Raw genomic sequence first — 20,395 nt, 5'->3', positions numbered from 1 at the left:
GAAAATATCATAAGACCAGCCATTTAGACCGCTAAATGAGGCGTCTTATGCTTCAATCCATTTGTCCATATGATGTATCGATTAGCAGCAATTAATCTGTAAATGAAGGATTGCAATATTGTAAACATGCATATACTTCGTATGTCGATCTATATATATTCAGTGAAGTCGATTTGTAACAATGTAGAAAGGGTGTGCCTGCCATTATAATTAATATTTTACAAATCGATAGTGACTCTCAGCAGGAGAGCGTCTGCTATTGTAATCATTACTCTCCACATCGACTTTAACTGACAGTAGGAATGGGATCCTTCTCCAACTCCTGTATATCTGGAATTAGTAAGGAGGGACTAACCTACACTGTATACGGATATCGAAGTAAATTACTGCACATGCAGTGAATAATAATTTTTTAAATTGCATGTCCCTTAGCGTTATCCAGAAACAGCAGGGAACATTCCCATACGTTGTTTCCAGTGTAAAGTGCGAGTTGCGGAGTTGTGATGATAACGGCAGGCTCAGTTGCCTACTGCCATTCTCAATCGAGTAGGGAATTTTCATTATGGTGGCAGGCCCCATTACCTACAGCATGGTCACAATCGATTTGGGGAGTTTTCGTTACAATGTAAGGCCCCCTTCCTACTTCCAGACAGATTACAGTTGAGGAGTTTTTATTGTAATGACACGTACCTTTCCTATAGTCAATCACAATTGAGTTGTGCTGTTATCATGATAATGACAGGCCCCTTTTCTTAATGTCAGTCACACCGAGTTGGTGAGTTTCCATTATAATAGCAGGGCCACTATGCCTAATGCCAGTCACAATTGAGTTGTACTGTTATCATTATAATGACAGGCCCCTTTTCTTAATGTCAGTCGCACCGAGTTGGTGAGTTTCCATTATAATAGCAAGGCCACGATGCCTAATGCCGGTCACAGTTTAGATGGCTAAATTTGTTTATAATGGCGGACACACTTGCCTATTCCTAAACACAATCGGTTTTGACTTCTGCCAATCAAATCGCTGAACACAGTGCGAGGCCATTCATCAGCAGTCAATGCTTTCCGCTCACGGCACCACCCCAAACGTAGCTGTTCGAGTTATATTTTTAAGGGCAGTCTACGCATGGGACGGTAATTCCCTGGTCCGGCTTCTGGTAGTCTCCGACTAATGGTACGGGACGACACAAAATGTTGCTGGGAGCCCATTACTTGTTCTCGGATGGCAGGTGCAGATGTGAAGGGATTACCATATGCTTGGTGCAATATACGGCGTACCTCCTTTGTGATGGTTAGACGTGTTCGACCGGAACCTTGACGACGAGTATGCCTGCCCTCACTTTCCCATGCAGTCCAACATCGGGCCACTGTCACGTCCGAATGCCTCACAAAACTGGATATTGCACGATTAGACCAGCCGGCCTAGTGGAGATCCATAATGATACCCCTTGTAAACTCTCTCAGGTGCTGCCAACGCTATCTCATACGAGTACGCGGCATCTCCGCGTCCTTCATAGTGATCGCTCAACATCTGTCGCAGTTCACGCCCCATATATACCTTACCAGGACTGGTAACAACACTAAACACGAAAACACTAATGCACACTGTTTGTCTTTATTTTGTCACAGAGAATTAAAACTTATTCATTTACATACCCGCCGCTGATGCGTACGGGTACGAGGTATCATTGACATCCGACTATTTCTTCTGGGTGCTTCAACTTTTTGTCAGGCAGTGTATAATACAATCCTTAATTTGCTTGTTGTCCTAATGCATAGCTGCAACATCTAGACAAAAAATGGTGACTCCTCACTCCACTTATTGAAGAAGTGTGGAAATAGTCAAAGAAATAGACAACAGAAAACATTGTTATCTGCATATGATGATCATTTTAATTATTGGTGCCCTGTATAATCTTCCTCGAACTACAGCAAACTATAGCAAAATTCTTAAGTTGCGTTCTCAATTCTATGCTACTAATATTACGAATAGTTGGCGATAAGAGCTTTTCTGTGGGTGTTATTCCACCACCCCCACCCTGTGTCTATTAAGTATGCTGGTGGCAGTTGCAAACTGAAGTTAGTCTTTATTTTTGGTGCTTAGGATATAATAAATACCCGATCTGATGTATCATTATCTCCAAGTGTTTGCTGTTTGTTAACCATGCCATTGTAGTACCTGTCATGGTATCTGTAGCTAAAGAAATAAGGGACCGCGACAGTTTCAACATTTATCTGAAGCAAATAGAAGAAATCCTCGTCGGCTAATCAAATATTGTAACTTGGGTTTCTAGACTCTGTTATGGCACTTGAATTAGCTTACATGTCAAATATGTGCCCTCTAATTTGTACATCAACTTCACGAGTGCACGAATAAGAAAATGTTGACTCGTAGTAGATACTTTCTGCACTAGAATGGATCGCCTTGCTTCCTCAGTTACAGTTTTATAGCTGTATTAGACGTTCCCTTCGCCTGACACGTCTTCTTTAGTGCAGAGAGTTTTCTCCTGATAGAAGGAGCAATCGGAGTAATTCCCAACGGTTCCAGAAGTCTGTCGCCAATCTTAATCCTAAAATCCCTCATCAATATCTGTGGCACTGTTAGTGACGAGATTTCATACTCATGCGTTCAAAATGCAATCATGATTCCCAGCAACGTTGCAGTCATACATATATCTTCATTATAGATGATTATGCTTTTCAGCGTTTAGTCTGCAATACTTTTTGAATGTACTAAACGCCTCCACAATCCTCTATTTGTAACTAGCACTGTGGCAGAGTTTAATACCATACATATTATATTTAAATAATTAGAAACTGAATCTAACCATCGTCCTCTTGGTCTCCCTCTACATTTCTTACCTTACATGACCCAATCCATTATTCTCCTAGGTAGCCTCTCCTCCTCTATTTGCCTCACATGTCCTCGCATCGAAACTAGTGTATGCGTACAAGTTCATTCTTCATTCTCTTTTTAGTCTTCATATCCACATTCCGTGTGCTGATTTTACCAGCAATCATTCTTGCTACTTTCGCGACTGTTACTTCTAAGTAATGAATAAAATACCCCGAAGAAACCCAACTTTAACTCCTGTACAGCAAAATTCTTCTGAAAGCATACCAGTGTAAAGACGGTTTCGTCTGGGAATTGACGTCTTCCTTACAGAATACTGTTGATCGCAACTGCGAGCTCTCTGCGTTAGCTTTGCTGCAACTTGATTCAATCATACTTACAATACTATCAACCACATCCTAATACTTGAAGTGATCTACCTGTTCTAACTCTGTATTTGCAACCTGACATTGAAATCTCCGCGTTCTTCCCTACCAACATCACATTAGTCTTGGAAAAGCTAATTTTAATATCATATTCACCGCACGTATTTTCAAATTCCAAGACATTTTTTTTGCTATTTGCTTTACGTCGCACCGACACAGATTTGTCTTATGGCGTTCTGGGTTGTAACAATAATGTAATTACTGACAGAACATTCTAAATTTCTCGGTTTCGAATATATCATTGCAGTACTCTAAGGTCTACACCTGTTTTATTTGCTCATTTTCCCAAATTCGACCTCTGTTCTCGATTAGACAGCGACAAAAATCTCTAGATCAAGGGTTTCAAATGTTTCGGTGAATATTTTGTGGTAATAATGTACGCACTCATAGAGAGAAGACAATGATATCAAGACAGAGGAGATCATAATATCAACAAGTGTCGCAGTTCTTGAGGACTCAGATAATTGACAGTCCTCTCAGTTTTAATTACTGCGTTAATGGGGTGAAAGATCCTGTTGGGGATCATTGTAAGTATCTAGGTGTTAATATAAGGAAATACCTTCATTGGGGTAATCACATAAATGGGATTGTAAATAAAGGGTACAGATCTCTGCACATGGTTATGAGGGTGTTTAGGGGTTGTAGTAAGGATGTAAAGGAGAGGGCATATAAATCTCTGGTAAGACCCCAACTAGAGTATGGTTCCAGTGTATGGGACCCTCACCAAGAGTACCTGATTCAAGAATTGGAAAAAAATCCAAAGAAAAGCAGCTCGATTTGTTCTGGGCGATTTCCGACAAAAGAGTAGCGTTATAAAAATGTTGCAAAGTTTGGGTTGGGAAGAATTGAGAGAAAGAAGAAGAGCTGCTCGACTAAGTGGTATGTTCCGAGCTGTCAGTGGAGAGATGGCGTGGAATGACATTAGTAGACGAATAAGTTTGAGTGGCGTTTATAAAAGTAGGAAATATCACAATATGAAGATAAAGTTGGAATTCAAGAGGACAAACTGAGGCAAATATTCATTTATAGGAAGGAGAGTTAGGGATTGGAATAACTTACCACGGGAGACGTTTAATAAATTTCCAATTTCTTTGAAATCATTCAGCAAAAGGCTAGGAAAATAACAGATAGGGAATCTGCCATCTGGGCGACTGCCCTAAATGGAAATCAGTATTGATTGATTGATAATGTGTGTGGTCAAATGAAACCACAAATGTTCGTAGATCTGGCACAAGATCAATTCATTGTGCAACAGTGTGAGAGGATCATTTGGATTTGGTTAGGTTACCAAAAACCAAACCACATGGCGAAACATCCTCAAAAGGCCATGGACCACCAAGCGATAGTGGCTGAGCCCGAAAGCCTGCAGATTACGAGGTGTCGTGTGGTCAGCACGACAAATCCTCCCAGCCGTTATGCTTGTCTTTCTAGGCCACCATCTCACCGTCAGACAGCTCCGCAGTAAATTATAATCATTTAGGCTGAGTGAGTTAGGTTACACGTAATAAATAATAATAATAATAATAATAATAATAATAATAATAATAATAATAATTGGTTTCAGTCCCACTAGCTGCTTCTACAGTTTTCGGAGACGTCGAAGTGGTGGAAATTCATCTCACATGAGTTCTTTTCAATTTCGATAAATCTACTGACACGAGGCTGACGTTCAACTAGCTCTGGACTGAACCGGAATCGAACCCACTAATTTGAGCCCAGAAGACCAGCGCTCTACCGCCTGAGCTACTCAGCCTGGCTAGGTTGAAAGAGTGAGGTCGCTGCACAACCAAAGGTCAATTTGATCTAAGCCCCCTGTAGGGGAAGGTGGGGGGGGGGGTGGTCAGTATAAATGTACAGTATAACGTCTACAGTATGTGATGAGGTGATTAAATGGGGATTCCCCTTGCGCTCTCATCTTGAGAATGTGGGTTAGTGACCGTAGGGTCCCTAGCCCTACCACGAGCGATATTGCTTCCACTTATTCCAGGCTCCTGACTTTCATCTTTTCTATCAGATCTTCCTTGGTCAACTTTTTTTTTCTCTTCCGTCCCCGATATATTTAGGTTTGTAAGGCTTAGAATGTCTTTTATTTTCAAGCCCTTTGTGGACATTTCATTTCTTCTCTTGACACCCTTATTCTTCGAAGTTTCTTCCACATTTTACAGTACTCTTATTAATGTCAAGAGAGGATAGTTCAATAATCACCAGCTCCACCAATTAGATCTGTTGAGATTTTGACATACTTTAGTCCCCCTGTAGAATTCCACAATTAGTGATAAATGAATCGGTTATTTTAAAATTCCTTAAGTCACTCTTTTCCTCGTTGTCACAGTATGAGAGAAAATTAATGCTGCAACATAGGTTTTTCTATTTGACTCCCGTAGGCGACCTGCGCGTCGTGATGAGGATGAAATGATGATGAAGACAACACATGCACCCAGCCCCCGCGCCATTGGAATTATAATATGAAGGTTAAAATCCCCGACCCGAACGGGAATCGAACCCGGGACCCTCTGAACCGAAGACCAGTACGCTGACCGTTCAGCCAACGAGTCGGACTATGAATCCCGTAAGTCTGATGAAAAGAATAGGTATGAAGATACTGGGAACTTTTGGTCTGGTTTTAAAATCTGTAAATCATTGATTTGTGGGGTTTCTCAACGTGTGTATTGTTGATTATAAATCCTGGTGGCCTCCACATTTCAAGAAGTACGTTCAGCTCATTGAATCTCAGGGGAAGGGAGTGCCTCTTGATAAGAGGCGTGCGCGATGACGAGCAGTCAGTAGACTTCGTCATCCGCTTTATGAGGGATAGTGGTCTGTTTTCTCGTGTGTGATGATGTCCTTTGTCCTAGTGTTTTTTGTGTCAGTTGCGATTTTATCCCATTGACTTCATTTTAGTTTGTGTTGAGCATTTTAATGTGTTATTTTAGCGTCTAACGTACATTATGTGTTAATATCTGTACTACTGGGCAATGCCTTATTCCTTCGTTTTCCTGTATTTTCTCTTATTTTATTAGAAAATAAGGCATTGCGTATTAGATCCACTGATTGTTTTAATCTCACCCACATTTTTCTTCATCACCCTTTTTTAAAAACTCTAGTCAGTGGATAGTTCTTAAAATTTTAACTTCACATCTCACGTCGTTCATTTCGTTCCATTAGGGGCCGATGACCTTCGATGTTAGGCCCCTTAAAACAACAAGCATCATCATCATCATCATCATCATCGATAAGAGGCGTCACAGTATAAATATTTTGTCTATTCTAGGGAATACTTTGGTATAGTTAATACTAGCCAGTACATTAATGGTCTTAAAAGTTACAACCTCAAGCTTCTTAACAGTACTCCCAGCACCATTGTGATGCCAGAGAAAGGAGCGTGCAAACAGAATATTTCAATGAATATAAAGAAAATGGAGGATTTGAAAAATTGGTGGGACACATACCGAATGAAGGCGAAGTTCAAAGATTTTGGGAAAGCGTGTATGACTGGGATATCACTGACTGGTTAAAAGTACATTCATTTCAAAATCAATTCAACGGTGTGTACTTTTATAAAAACACAATTTTCTTAAGTTTCAGCAATTATTTGACTAATTGACACGTTTCTTTTCTAGATGAATATTGTGGTTCAACATGTGCCTTGTGATGATAAAAAAAAATCTTCATTATTTTCTGAAATCCCGTAAGTCATGAACTTTAAACCAGTCTAGCAACAATGTTAATATTAATACAAGCAGGTTACATACCTCCACGGCATGCTGAATGGAGGTTTGAGTTTCAGAAGCATCGTAAAGCATCTTGTAAAAATTTTCTACGTAATTCATTATTCAGTTTTCCTCATTTTCCCACAAATTTACTATTCTTGACTTCAAGGGTTTTAAATATACCTATAAACGATTCAAATGCAGCGATACTAGTAAGAAAAGCATTAAAGAGTTCACTTAAAACAGTACAGTGACTGAGAATTCACATCCATAAAACATATGTTTAACATGTCTGACATAAGAAAGATTCCTATAAATTCAACTCTTTTTTTAAATATCTCTTAAGTTTGCATTAATCACTGGTGACGTTCTAATTTCTTGTTGATAATAATAATTGCTTAGCATACCATCATTATTGCTGCACTTCTTAAGTGATGCTGGGTTATGCTGGAATCAATCCATCAATCAATCAATACTGATGTGCATTTAGGGCAGTCGCCCAGGTGGCAGATTCTCTATCTGTTGCTTTCCTAGCCTTTTCCTAAATGATTTCAAAGAAATTGGAAATTTATTGAACGTCTCCCTTGGTAAGTTATTCCAGTCCCTCACTCCCCTTCCTATAAATGAATATTTGCCCCAGTTTGTCCTCTTGAATTCCAACTTAATCTTCATATTGTGATCTTTCCTACTTTTATAAACGCCATTCAAGCTTATTCGTCTACTAATGTCATTCCACGCCATCTCTCCGCTGACAGCTCGGAACATACCACTTAGTCGAGCAGCTCTTCTTCTTTCTCTCAATTCTTCCCAACCTAAACTTTGCAACATTTTTATAACGCTACTCTTTTGTCGGAAATCACCCAGAACAAATCGAGCTGCTTTCCTTTTGTTTTTTCCAGTTCCTGAATCAAATATTCTTGGTGAGGGTCCCATACACTGGAACCATACTCTAGTTGGGGTCTTACCAGAGACTTATATGCCCTCCCCTTTACAACCTTACTACAACCCCTAAACACCCTCATAACCATGTGCAGAGATCTGTACCCTTTATTTACAATCATATTTATGTGATTACCCCAATGAAGATCTTTCCTTATATTAACACCTGGATACATACAATGATCCCCAAAAGGAACTTTCACCCCATCAACGCAGTAATTAAAACTGAGAGGACTTTCCCTATTTGTGAAACTCACAACCTGACTTTTAACCCCGTTTATCAACATACCACGTAGGTAATTTAACGTTTCGAAGTTAACGACACGCACGTAGATGGCCTTTAAATTCCCTGAGGTACCAGTAACCTAAGCCAGAATCGAGTCGGCGATCTTAGGAATAGGACAACTCACTGACTGTACAACATTATCTGAAGAGTAACTGTTTATGACAACGGTATTATGTGGAATGCGTGACTTCACAACCCTAACTATTGTATACTACAGTATATTTGAACGCTTTTTGTATGTTCATCTTTGCATTACTTCACACCAACACAGATAGGTCTTATGGTGACTATGGGATAGGAAAGGGCAAAGATTGGGAAGAAAGCGGCAATGGTCTTGATTAAGGTACAGCCGTAGCATTTTCTTGAAGTGAAAAAGGGCAACAACGGAAAATCATCTTCAGGGCTGCCCACAGTGGGATTCCAACCTACTTCCTGCTGAATGCAAACTCACAACTGCGCGACCGTAACCGCACGGCCAACTCGTTCGATTTGAACGTATCCCAACCAAGGTCAACAATCAATATATCTGCTCTTTATGTTGTTTCCTTGGCTCTCTTACCGCAAATATTCTTCATGCTGCCGCAACATTTCTCTCTCTTTAACCTGCCATTTAACGCCGTCGGTGTGAATACATAAACGTCAGATCCATAGAGGGATGCTATAAATTCTATTTTATACGGGAAATTAAATTTTTGTTCGGCGATGTTCATTCAGCTGTAATGCGATAAACACAATCTCTTGAATAACGACAATGAGACCATGTTTGCCTTCATCCACGAACACTTTGATTGAATGTGATAGATGTAATCAGATTTTACGTCACTTTAACATTTATTGTATTTGTACTACATTTGATATTGTCAATTATCAGTGAAGAATTATTACATCGTTCTTTCACGTATATGCTCAAAGAGTAAATACGGAATCAGCTGGTACTAATATAATTAACAGTCATGATCAAAATACACTTAAGACAAAACCTGACTTCAATCAATCAATCAATCAATCAATCAATCAATCAATCAATCAATCAATCAATCAATCAATCAATCATCTGCATTTAGGGATATTATTCATGTGGCAGATTCCCTAGCGGTTTATTTATCTAATATTTCCTTAAATTATATATCAAACATATATCACATACTTCTCTTCTTGTTCTTGTCGTAAGAGGTAACTTACATTTGTAAGGGGCTTCAGACCGTGGACTGGAAACAACGCTATTTTGCTATTGGCTTTACGTCGCACCGACAAAGATGGGTCTTACAGCGACGATAGGTCAGGAAAGGGCTAGCAGTGGTAAGGAAGCGGCCGTGGCCTTAATTAAGGTACAACTCCAGCATTTGCCTGGTGTGAAAATGGGAAACCACGGAAAACCATCTTGAGGGCTGCCGACAGTGGGGTTCGAACCCACTATCTCTCGAATACTGGATACTGGCCGCACTTAAGCGACTGCAGCTATCGAGCTCGGTCTGGAAACAACGAGAACCCTCGGTAAGTTTTGCATTGCTTCGACAAGTCTCCTCCCTTTCTAAATATTTTCTTCTTGTTCTCATAGACTCCGTGGCTCAAGCGGCAGCACACTGGCCTCTCACCGCTGGGTTCCGTGGTTCAAATTCCGGTTACTCCATATGAGATTTGTGCTGGACAAAGCGGAGACGGGGTAGATTGTTCTCCAGGTACTCTGGCCTTCCCTGCCATCGACATTCCACCAACACTTTCCAATATCATTTAATGCCATCTGTCAGTCATTAACCATTGCCCCAGAGGAGTGCGACAGACTTCACCAGCCGGCGCAGTCCTTATTCTCGGCAGTACCGGCGATTGGGGGCGGGGGTCGCCTCCTCCCCCACTTAGTGGATAAACCATTGTATTTTTATTCCAATTTAGCCGGTCGAAACTAGGAATTATTAAAATAAGCTTATCAGCTAATTAAAAAAATTAGTTGCGAAAACACCCAAAAAATGTACGTCGCGGCTTACAGATTTGTATAGCACCACAGCAAGTAGTGGACACTTTGCTGTGAGGAAGGATAGCAGGGATATATTTTTGCCAAGGTCATCGACACTGAGGTATGATTCCCCTTGCCTCGCGCATACTTCACTCTGGCAGTCTCTTTAGTGTCTGTTAGTTTCTTAGGGCTGGAGGCTAGATGACTCGTCGGCTGAATGGTCAGCGTACTGGCCTTCGGTTCAGCGGGTCCAGGGTTCGATTCCTGGCAGGGTCGGGGATTTTAACCTTCATTGGTTAATTCCACTGGCCCGCGGGCTGGGTGTTTGCGCTTTCCCCAACATCCCTGCAACTCACACACCACACATAACACTATCTTCTACCACAATAACAGGGAGTTACTTACACATGGCAGATACCGCCCACCCTCATTGGAGGGTCTGCCTAACAAGGGCTGCACTCGGCTAGAAATAGGCACACGAAATTATTATTAGTGTGTAGTCAAATACTAAATGATTTTTAATTATACAATCACACCGTACGTCTATTTAATTGTTATACAAGTGTAATATGGTTCCTTTGATAAAAGTTTTATTGTATAAGTCCTGAATCAAAATCTCAGAAAGCTGTTATTACTGCACTTCAGTTAGTAAATTGTCAGCTTTACCTCTCTGCCGAAATTTGCTCAGAGAGCATTAAAACCCATTTTGTAGCTTTTTCCTTTCAGTTTTGATGTACAGTATATAGTCCCCCCGTCCCCTCCACCGCTATATTCCATACACCCGGGTAGTTCCTGCTGTATGTACCGTTTTTTTGTCCCTATTTCTAATTCCCAACCTCCGCTACTGATCCTGGAGGCTAGATGATAGCTTCATTCCTGACCCAGTCGTATGACTGGAAATGGACTGAGGATGTTTGCTATTCTTATTGTTCTCTTCCGACCCCAATAGTATTAGACTGACGAAACATGTAGCGCTTTTCGATTTTATGGCCCTTTCCTTTCCTCTCTTGGCCCATACACTCTTTCTCCGAAAGACCTCTGCCATATTTTCCTCTGATTAGTGTTGAGAGGAAATGGTTGCCCAGTTATTCAACCCCTTAAAACAATAATCGCCATCCATCAACTAAGGAATGAATGAACAATGAAAGGCATGAAAATGGAAAACCTCTTAGGTCTTGCAAACTAGGCTAACATACCTTTAGGGTAGGAAAAATCCCAGAGTTGAACACGGAAGGTCGGACGGAATAACTACTGCAAAGTTGCAAAAGAACCTTCTTCAGCTGCCCTCAACATCAGCAATCAAACACCCAGATCCGGATTTTAGTGTACGAATCCCTAAGCTGAAGACGTTGTACGACCCTTCTCCTTTCGGTACGAATATGCTGTTATTCTTTTCCTGTAAATGACTTAAAGGTTTTAGGCCTTAATTAGCGTTAGTTTGTAAGAAAAGGGTAATGCAAATGAACTGAATGTGATATGTTCGAAATATGAGTGCTGAAACACAGAAATTCCCGGAAAATTACATGAATAACTAGAACACCAGGCAGATGTGTGGGCCAGGATCATCGGCTGTTGAATTTAGGGCCTCGGAATGCCTCGACGGACGGATGTATACCTTGTTTCTATGCCAGCCTCTCGCAGTGTTATTGCCGTTCGACGGAGCAAGTGGTACCAGTGTGATGGGACTCAACCACATTTCAGCGATACGGCTCGATGGGAATTGACACACCAATTTCAGCACTGATGGATTGGTCAGCGCCGAGGTATTTTGTTGTCTGACTGCATGAGACTGCCACTAAAATCAGTAACGAGCAGTTGCTACGGACGACGTAAGTTGTTGCACGTCGGATTCACCCACTGTATGTCTGGAGATGGAACAGGATCATGTTGAACATCTCATGCGACAACTCACTGCAAGTACTGCACTGATTAGCACGAGAAGTTTGGCACCCAGCTGTCACCTCAAATCATAAAAAGAAGTTAGTGTGATGTAGCCAGTATTCATTTCTTCTTCTTCTTCTTCTTCTTCTTTGGATAACCCTTTTGAGGATACGTTAAATCAACCTTGGTTACTTTTCTTTGCATTTAACTTTTTTCGTTTCCAACCTTCCTTCATTTTCTGAGAATGTTGTTCCTGTTCCTCTTGAGTCCATTTTCTTCCAGTTGTTAATTTCTTTCTCTCTTGAAATCCTGCCTTTCATGTTACTTCTCTGAAACGTGTTCTGTTTTCTATCGTATCTATTTTAATTCCAGCGTTTTTCATATCCTTTTCAATTTTAAGCAACCACGTTGGCTTGGATATGTAACTGTTCAATAAGTTGGAGATTTGTTTAGTTAGTCTATTGTTATTCGTTCTATAAATGTGTCCAAAAATCTGAAGTCTTCTTTCTTCATTACACTTTTAATTTTTCAACTTTTAAATATAGATCTGTTTGATCGTAGTCTAAATTCGACATTGTTGTTTCTTACAGGTCCCAGTATTTTCCTCAAAATTATTCTTTCAACTTTTTCTAATTTTTCAACATCCCCAATTCTGTAAGTTTAAGAGTTTCTGCTGCATATAACATTTCTGTCCGGGCCACTGTTTGATAATGTCTTAATTTCAAGTTCCAGGACAGAGATTTCTTATTGTATATATTTTTTGTCATATGAAACATCCTTTCCATTTTGTTTTCTCTCATATATGTATAGCTACCTTTTCTTTTGTTATCCATTCTTACCGCTGAGTTCCGTGGTTCAAATTCCGGTCACTCCATGTTATATTTGTGCTCGACAAAGCGGAGGTGGGACAGGTGTTTTTCCAGGTACTCCGGTTTTCCCTTGTAAGTTTCCTAAAGTCGCTGACTAATTTCACAAACATATAAAACTGCATTTATATTGAAAAATCTGAAATATCTGCATTTAAAATGGAAAATATGAAAATAAATATTCATTCAATAAAATACACACTCGTCAGACCTTGTACTCACACTTACTTGTTACCTGCTTACTTACACATACGTTATTTGAAGGGCGCCAGCTGCCAGTCAGTGCAGCAATAATAGAATGAGACTCTTGACCATCTCTAGGGTGTGGGGTAATAAGCTTACTTTTGACAACATACCATATAAGTTCTGGGAAAAGGAAATTGGCGTTCGGTTTCCCCATTAATTTTGAGGTTAAGATATTTTACTGTCATTGAAATAAAACTATGAATTCGTTTGATAGAACAAAATATATTCTTTAAATAATATATAAAAAATAGTGAGTCTTGTTGCGATAAAACAGATGAGAATATGAAATTATGACATTGCAACTGAAAGAAACTAGGCATGAATTTGAATTCTTCTTGGCCGGACATTTAACAATTTATACGAAATATTTCCCTCACTGATTCACTTGACTGTACCTTCAACACTTATAGTGTAATTACGACGTATTCCTTTGATCTGGTGTTTACTGTAGATGTGTCACGCCTAACTTGGTGATACATCCTTGTGACTGCTTCTTCTCCATATCATCTGACTTCTTTGTAAGTCAATATGGTATCACCTCATGGCAGGTCCAGGGTTGCCCTCTCTGACTCCATGGTAAGCCCTTGCGTCCGTGTCTTCAACTAAGTGACCGACCAACCTTTGGTCTCACTATCTCAATGACCAATGATTAATGGCTCACTGAGTCTTCTCCATTCTCTCGTTCACACTCTTTGACTGACCGACTGAGGCCTCTTCATCTAGTAGACTACTTCACTGTTCAGCTTCCGTTTAACTAATGACTGACGCTACAATATGCACCCACCTTTTATAGAGGTTGGTTGACACAGCTACGTAATCTCCAGAAATAACAATGACATACTCCCACAACGCGGCAAATATTACATACAGTTGTGAAACGGCCGCCGGCTCGTTGGGTTTCTCAAAGAAAGTGAGCTCAGTGCTAACTAAATACGATGACGTAGCCATGACATGGCGATGACTTGGCAGAAATGCCAGCAATATCACGACGTCACATCCACATCTGATACATCGAAACTCTAACTGTACAGGTATTTAATGATAATCTACATATACGTATATATGCATACACTCAATTACAAATACGCATGCGACAAGCTTTGCGTACTGGAATTGAATAATAATTATAACAAAATAATAGTAATCTCACAGATGAAATCATAATACTGACATAATAATAATAATAATAATAATAATAATAATAATAATAATAATAATAATAATAATAATAATAATAATAATACAGATAAAATAATAAAATACAGATATCATCTTGTAACGGGATTTGAACCGTTACACCCTGTCATCTTTCATTCCAGCAACACTCTCCAATATAATTTCATTCATTCATTTATTATTATTATTATTATTATTATTATTATTATTATTATTATTATTATTATTATTATTATTATTGTTGTTGTTATTGAGCCTCCGTGGCTCAGGCGGAAACGCGCCGGCCCCTCACCGCTGAGTTCCGTGGTTCAAATCCCGGTGACTCCATGTGATATTTGTGCTGGACAAAGAGGAAGCGGAACAGGATTTTCTCCGGATACTCCGGTTTTACCTGTCATCTTTTATTCCAGCACCACTCTCCAATATCATTTCATCTGTGAGTCATTTATCATTGTCCCAGAGAGTGCGACAGGCTTCGGTAGCCGGCACAATTCCTATCCTCGCCGCTACAGTAGGTGGGGGGCTCCATTCATTCCATCTCTGTCCCGGTCGAATAACTGGAAACAGGCTGCGGATTTTCATTTTCATCATTATCATTATTATTATTATTATTATTATTATTATTATTAGAAGTAGTAGTAGTAGTAGTAGTATTGTTATTAATATCCGCCTTTGTAGTGTAACATTTAGCTGCCATCCACGGGGTTGCGGGTTCAATTCCCTGGATAGACAGAAATTAAAGATTGGTAAAAGCGCAATATGTGTATGCCTCCATTGGGGGTGTGTCTGAAAGAGTTGCACCACGTAGGACAAAAATTGATATTTAATAATAATAATAAAAATAATAATAATAACAATAATAACAATAATAATTATAGAAGGCTTATGTGCTTCGGAGACCCTGTGCATGAATCGAAAAGGACAAGTCAATCAACTACTTTAAAGAGAACGCAGGCTACTGTGGAAGATCTTGGGCAACAGATGAGTTGACGGGCAGGTTGGACTGATATCCAATAAACAAGTATACAGCAAGATGGAACCGATAACAACAACAATCGGAAAGAGAAGATTGCTGTTTTATGGGTACATATTCCGTATGCATAATGACCCGGCTCACAAAGAGTCTAGAATTTTCTAAAATCTGAGACATCTATGTTGAGATGGTTCCTAGAGTGTGAGAAGGATCTGAGAGAGGTGGGCATTACGGAGGATAAAGTCAATGACAGGCTTAATTTCTGAAGGATGGTGAAAAGCTGTAAGGGTTTCACGGTGGAGACAGAACCCAGATAACGGAGAGGCCTTTTATTAGAGGAGCGGAAGAAAGTGCTGATCGGAAGACGCACAAGACACAGACACTGAAAAAGAGATTGGTTGTTAACACGCAGTCCATAGAGGTTCAGTTCGAAAAACAAACAAAAAAAATAATGAATAGCAATCATGAAATTAAAACATGTGAAAGGGAAGCCAACAACAGCAGGCAAGAAAAGATGGGGAATCGCTGCGTTCTTCTCTCGGCAGCCTGCCAAAGCAGAATGTCTATATGCCAGTGAATACTTCCGAATGGCTGAAAAGGCTGGTCTAAGAGACGCTGAGAAAGTTGAGAGAAAAATTCTTCACAAGATATATACTTTACAATAGGCTTTACGTCACACCGATACAGGTAGGTCTTATGGCGACGATGGGATAGGATAGGGCCAGGAGTGAGAAGGAAGCAACCGTGGCCTTAATTAAAGTAGAGCCCCAGCATTTTCCTGGTGTGAAAATGGGAAACCACGGAAAACCATCTTCAGGGCTGCCGACAGCGGGGTTCGAACCCACTATCTCCCGGATGCAAGCTCACAGCTGCGAACTCCTAACCACACGGCCAACTCACCCGGTCTTCGCAAGATAATGGGTGGAAAAATTTTAAATGGGCAATATAGGGTAAGTGGACAAGAAGAACTGTATCCGGAAAATGAAGGAAAAGAAGACTGAAATTCTATGGACACTTCATCAGAATGAATGAACGTGATTTACAAAACAAATCTTTCAGATAGTTGATGATTTATTTAGTTAGTCTATTGTTATTCATTCTATAAATGTGTCCAAAAATCGCAGTCTAAATTCGACATTGTTGTTTCTTACAGGTCCCAGTATTTTCCTCAAAATTATTCTTTCAACTTCTTGTAATTTTTCAAGATCCCCGATTCTTGTAAGGTTAAGAGTTTATGCTGCAGTTAAAATTTCTGTCTGGGCCACTGTATCCGGAAAATGAAGAAAAGAAGACTGAGATTCTATGGACACCCCATCAGAATGAATGAAAGTGATTTAAAATAAATTATTCAGATAGTTGAAGATTTGTTTAGTTAGCCCTGAAGATGTTTTTGACAAATGGTTTTCCAGGAGGTGAGAAAGGACTTCAACAAGACTGGTCTAAGGTGAGAGGACTTCTTAAATCGAACACAGTACCGGTTACAAATCAACAGCTTCAAGGGCTCCCATGAAGAACGAAAGCAGAACAGTGGTTGAATGATGGAAAGTCGGAAGGCTGCCAAGAGAAGAACGCAGCGATTCTGGGCTGCAAAAAAGACTTCTAATTATGTTTAACATTTATTTAATATGGTCTTTATTGGCCCTAAACGAATAATAATAATATATTTTCTGTCGCATGGTAATCGGTGCTCAAAGTATTGTCATTAAACTGTGATATTATAAGGAGGGAAGTTAAACGAAAACGGGTTACCTGCCAAAAATGTGTATTAGAATATTTCGTAAATCGAAAGGAATCGCCAGAACTGTTAAGACATTTATCTAACTGATCAAACTCATGCTTGACAAAGCTGGCGGGCTATCGACGAAACCACATCCGTTCTCAGATACACTCGTCGTCGTCTGATGCAAACCGATGTTCATGCATATCTTATTTCATTTCGAGAATGGGACCACAATCAATGCAGAAGAATGTAGGCACGTTGCAGAAACGCCTGTGCTTGCTATCGGACTGCATTATACTTCTGAGTGATTTTCGATGAAAGAGTACGGTTACGAAAATTTATTTCAAACTTTGGACTGGTAAGAATCAGGAGCAAGGAGACGAGGCGCTCGACTACGCGGTACGTTCCGAGCTGTCAGTGGAGAGATGGCGTGGAATGGCAGTATACGAACGAACTTGAGGTGAGTTTATAAAAGCAGGAAAGATCATGGTGAAATGAAATTCCACAGCCTGATTTCAGTCATTCGACCAGGTCAGGAATGGCATGAATGCAGCCCCCATCTAGCGGCGAGAACAGGAATTGTGGTGGCTGACAAAGCCCGTCGCACTCCTCTGGGGCAATGATGACTGACAGATGAAATGAAACGATACTGGAGAGTGTTACTGAAATGAAAGATTACAGAAAAACCTGACCCACTTTCGCTTTCTAGCGCAAATCTCACATGGATTGACTGGGATTTGAACCTCGGAACCCAGCGGTGAGAACCCGGCCCACTGCCGCCTGAGCCACGGAGGCTCGCAAGAGAGATCATGATATGGAGATAAAGTTGGAATTCAAGGGGACACATTTTCGTCGCCATAAGACCTATCTGTGTCGGCGCGACGTAAAGCCCCTAGAAAAAAATGCAAAAAAAACGGGGACACATTTCGAAAAATATTTGCATAGGGAAAGGTGAATTGGGAACTGGAATAATTTACCCTTGGAAATGCGCTTTTCAAACTTGCATCCGGGAGATAGTAGGTTTGATCTCTACTGTCGGCAGCCCTGAAGATGGTTTTCCATGGTTTCCCATTTTCACACCAGGCAAATGATGGGACTGTACCTTAATTAACGCTACGGCCGCTACCTTCCCACTCCTAGCTCTTTCCTGTCCCATCGTCGCCATAAGATCTATCTGTGTCGATGTGACGTAAAGCAACTTGTAAAACAAATGCATATAACAATTTGTGAACATTATTTAGTGAGGAAACATAAAATGAGAACCCTTAATTTCCCAAAACTAAAGTGACTTATCGCTGAAGTTGATGTCTTGGCGGTTGGGGTTTTTGGCCCACGAATTTATGCAAAATCGAATAATATCTGAAAGTAAAACGAATATTCCACGTTTCAAGTTAGTTTTTTTTTGGTTTTCAAATGCTATTTATTCAGGGCGTCGACCTAGAAAGATCTTTTGCCCCTACGTTCCAAGTTAACTCCCTACTGTTGAATCTTGTAAACAGATGACGTAAGCTACCCCTACAGTTCCATTCCTTCGTGCAGGCAATATACCGGTGTGTCTCCAGCTAACAGCCAGTATAAGACACCAAAATGCTTCGTGTACAGTGTACAGTGAACAAAATGAAGAGCTGTTACTTGGACAAGGTAAATACGAAACACTTCTGTGTATTCATGTCATGAACGTCTCTTAATAATTGTTGATTTTGTATTCTTTCTGTTATATATTCAAGAGGAGAAACTATTTACAATTCGTTTAAATTTAACTTAATCTTATCACCATTTCATTTGTATATTCTTCAGAAATTTCTACGATTCTTTTCTTTTTTTTTGCTGTAGCATTTATAGGTGGACTATAAACATATTAAACAGACTTGAAGTTCGTAAATGCGTTTACAAGATTCATAATATTGTATAGGACATACTGCTACCACATGCAGTAGCCTAGATATTGTAATGTGATAAACATGCGTAGTGAAGTGGAAACTGTGTTTCGAAAACTCTGCTATGTTGTCTTTGCTTACTTTTAGAAAGCATATTACTCTTAAAATAGCACAAGAATAAAGTAATTAAGACCCTAGTAATTTACGTTTATTTACGAAATTTTAGAACTGTTAATTATAAATATTATTTAATTTACACTCGATAAAGTGAATAGGGTTTCGGACTGTCGTATTTTAAAAAGGAGATTCCTATTTTTAAGGCAGTTGCTCGGTCTCTGGCTATAAACTTAAACCAAATAGGACATTTCTGGTTACGAGGAGATGTACTTCAAATGTGAAGTGTAGTTTATATGTGTGTTAAAATTGGACCATTACCAAAATATTCTGTGATGTCAAACGTAAGAGTTCTCCGGGCGATTCCTACACAGAGATGGTTCAGAAAACACTATTCACACATTATGTCGGCAGAAAACCCCTAAATCATCACAGATATTTTCTGAAACTTCTGTTTGGAACAGAATTAAACTTTCATTCGTCAGAGATGAACTTCTCGTAGTCATTACTTTCCACAAGTGGTGCTGTGATTTTGTCAAACATACTATCAACAACTCCAAGATTCTGTCGGCAGTACAAGTTTTCTCAAAGTATAATTTCAAGGTGTAACCAAGTTTTGCAATGCTTAAGGGGTTATTCTTTTCAGTAACATTCTGTATTCATGTTTAATTGAATGATTCATTAAAAAATAATATCAGACAGAGTGTTTCAAGATACAGTATATTTCATTTCATCGTATCTTCATACCAATAAAACACTGACAACAAATTCAAATTTCACTTAATTTTAAATTTTGGACCTCGAAATCCTAATCATGAGGTAATCAGCTTAAGACTGCTATATATGTATTAATTGTTGCACGTTACATACTTCAAGAAACGGTATGAATTAGTTTAACTGCAACTCAATTCTCTTATTATATAAACATATATTCTGCAGAGATATTTTAGTTGATTTTTCAATTTGTTTATATCCCACCGACACAGATAGATCTTATGGCGATTATGGAAGAGGAAAGTGATAAGGATGGAAAGGAAATGACCGTGACCTTAATTAATGTACAGCCCCAGCATTTGCCTGGTGTGAAAATGGGAAACGACGGAAACTATCATCAGGGATGCCGACAGTGGGGTTCGAACACACTATCTCCCGAGTGAAATTAATTGCTGTTGATCGTCAAGTATTTTCCTTCACTTTCCTATTAGACAAATGCATGAAGTAATTTTTTGAACTGTTGACAAAATTAAAAGTCGCTTACGTTCGGAATAATTGAGAGAATTGTCCATTCGACTCAAATAAGCCACTTGATATATTCGTGCACTGTGAGGAAAAAATATGTATTTTTAATAATAATAATAATAATAATAATAATAAATA

The sequence above is a fragment of the Anabrus simplex genome, chromosome 3 (assembly GCF_040414725.1).
Source record: "Anabrus simplex isolate iqAnaSimp1 chromosome 3, ASM4041472v1, whole genome shotgun sequence".
Classification (NCBI taxonomy): Eukaryota; Metazoa; Arthropoda; class Insecta; order Orthoptera; family Tettigoniidae; genus Anabrus; species Anabrus simplex.
This window is presented reverse-complemented; position numbering follows the sequence as displayed.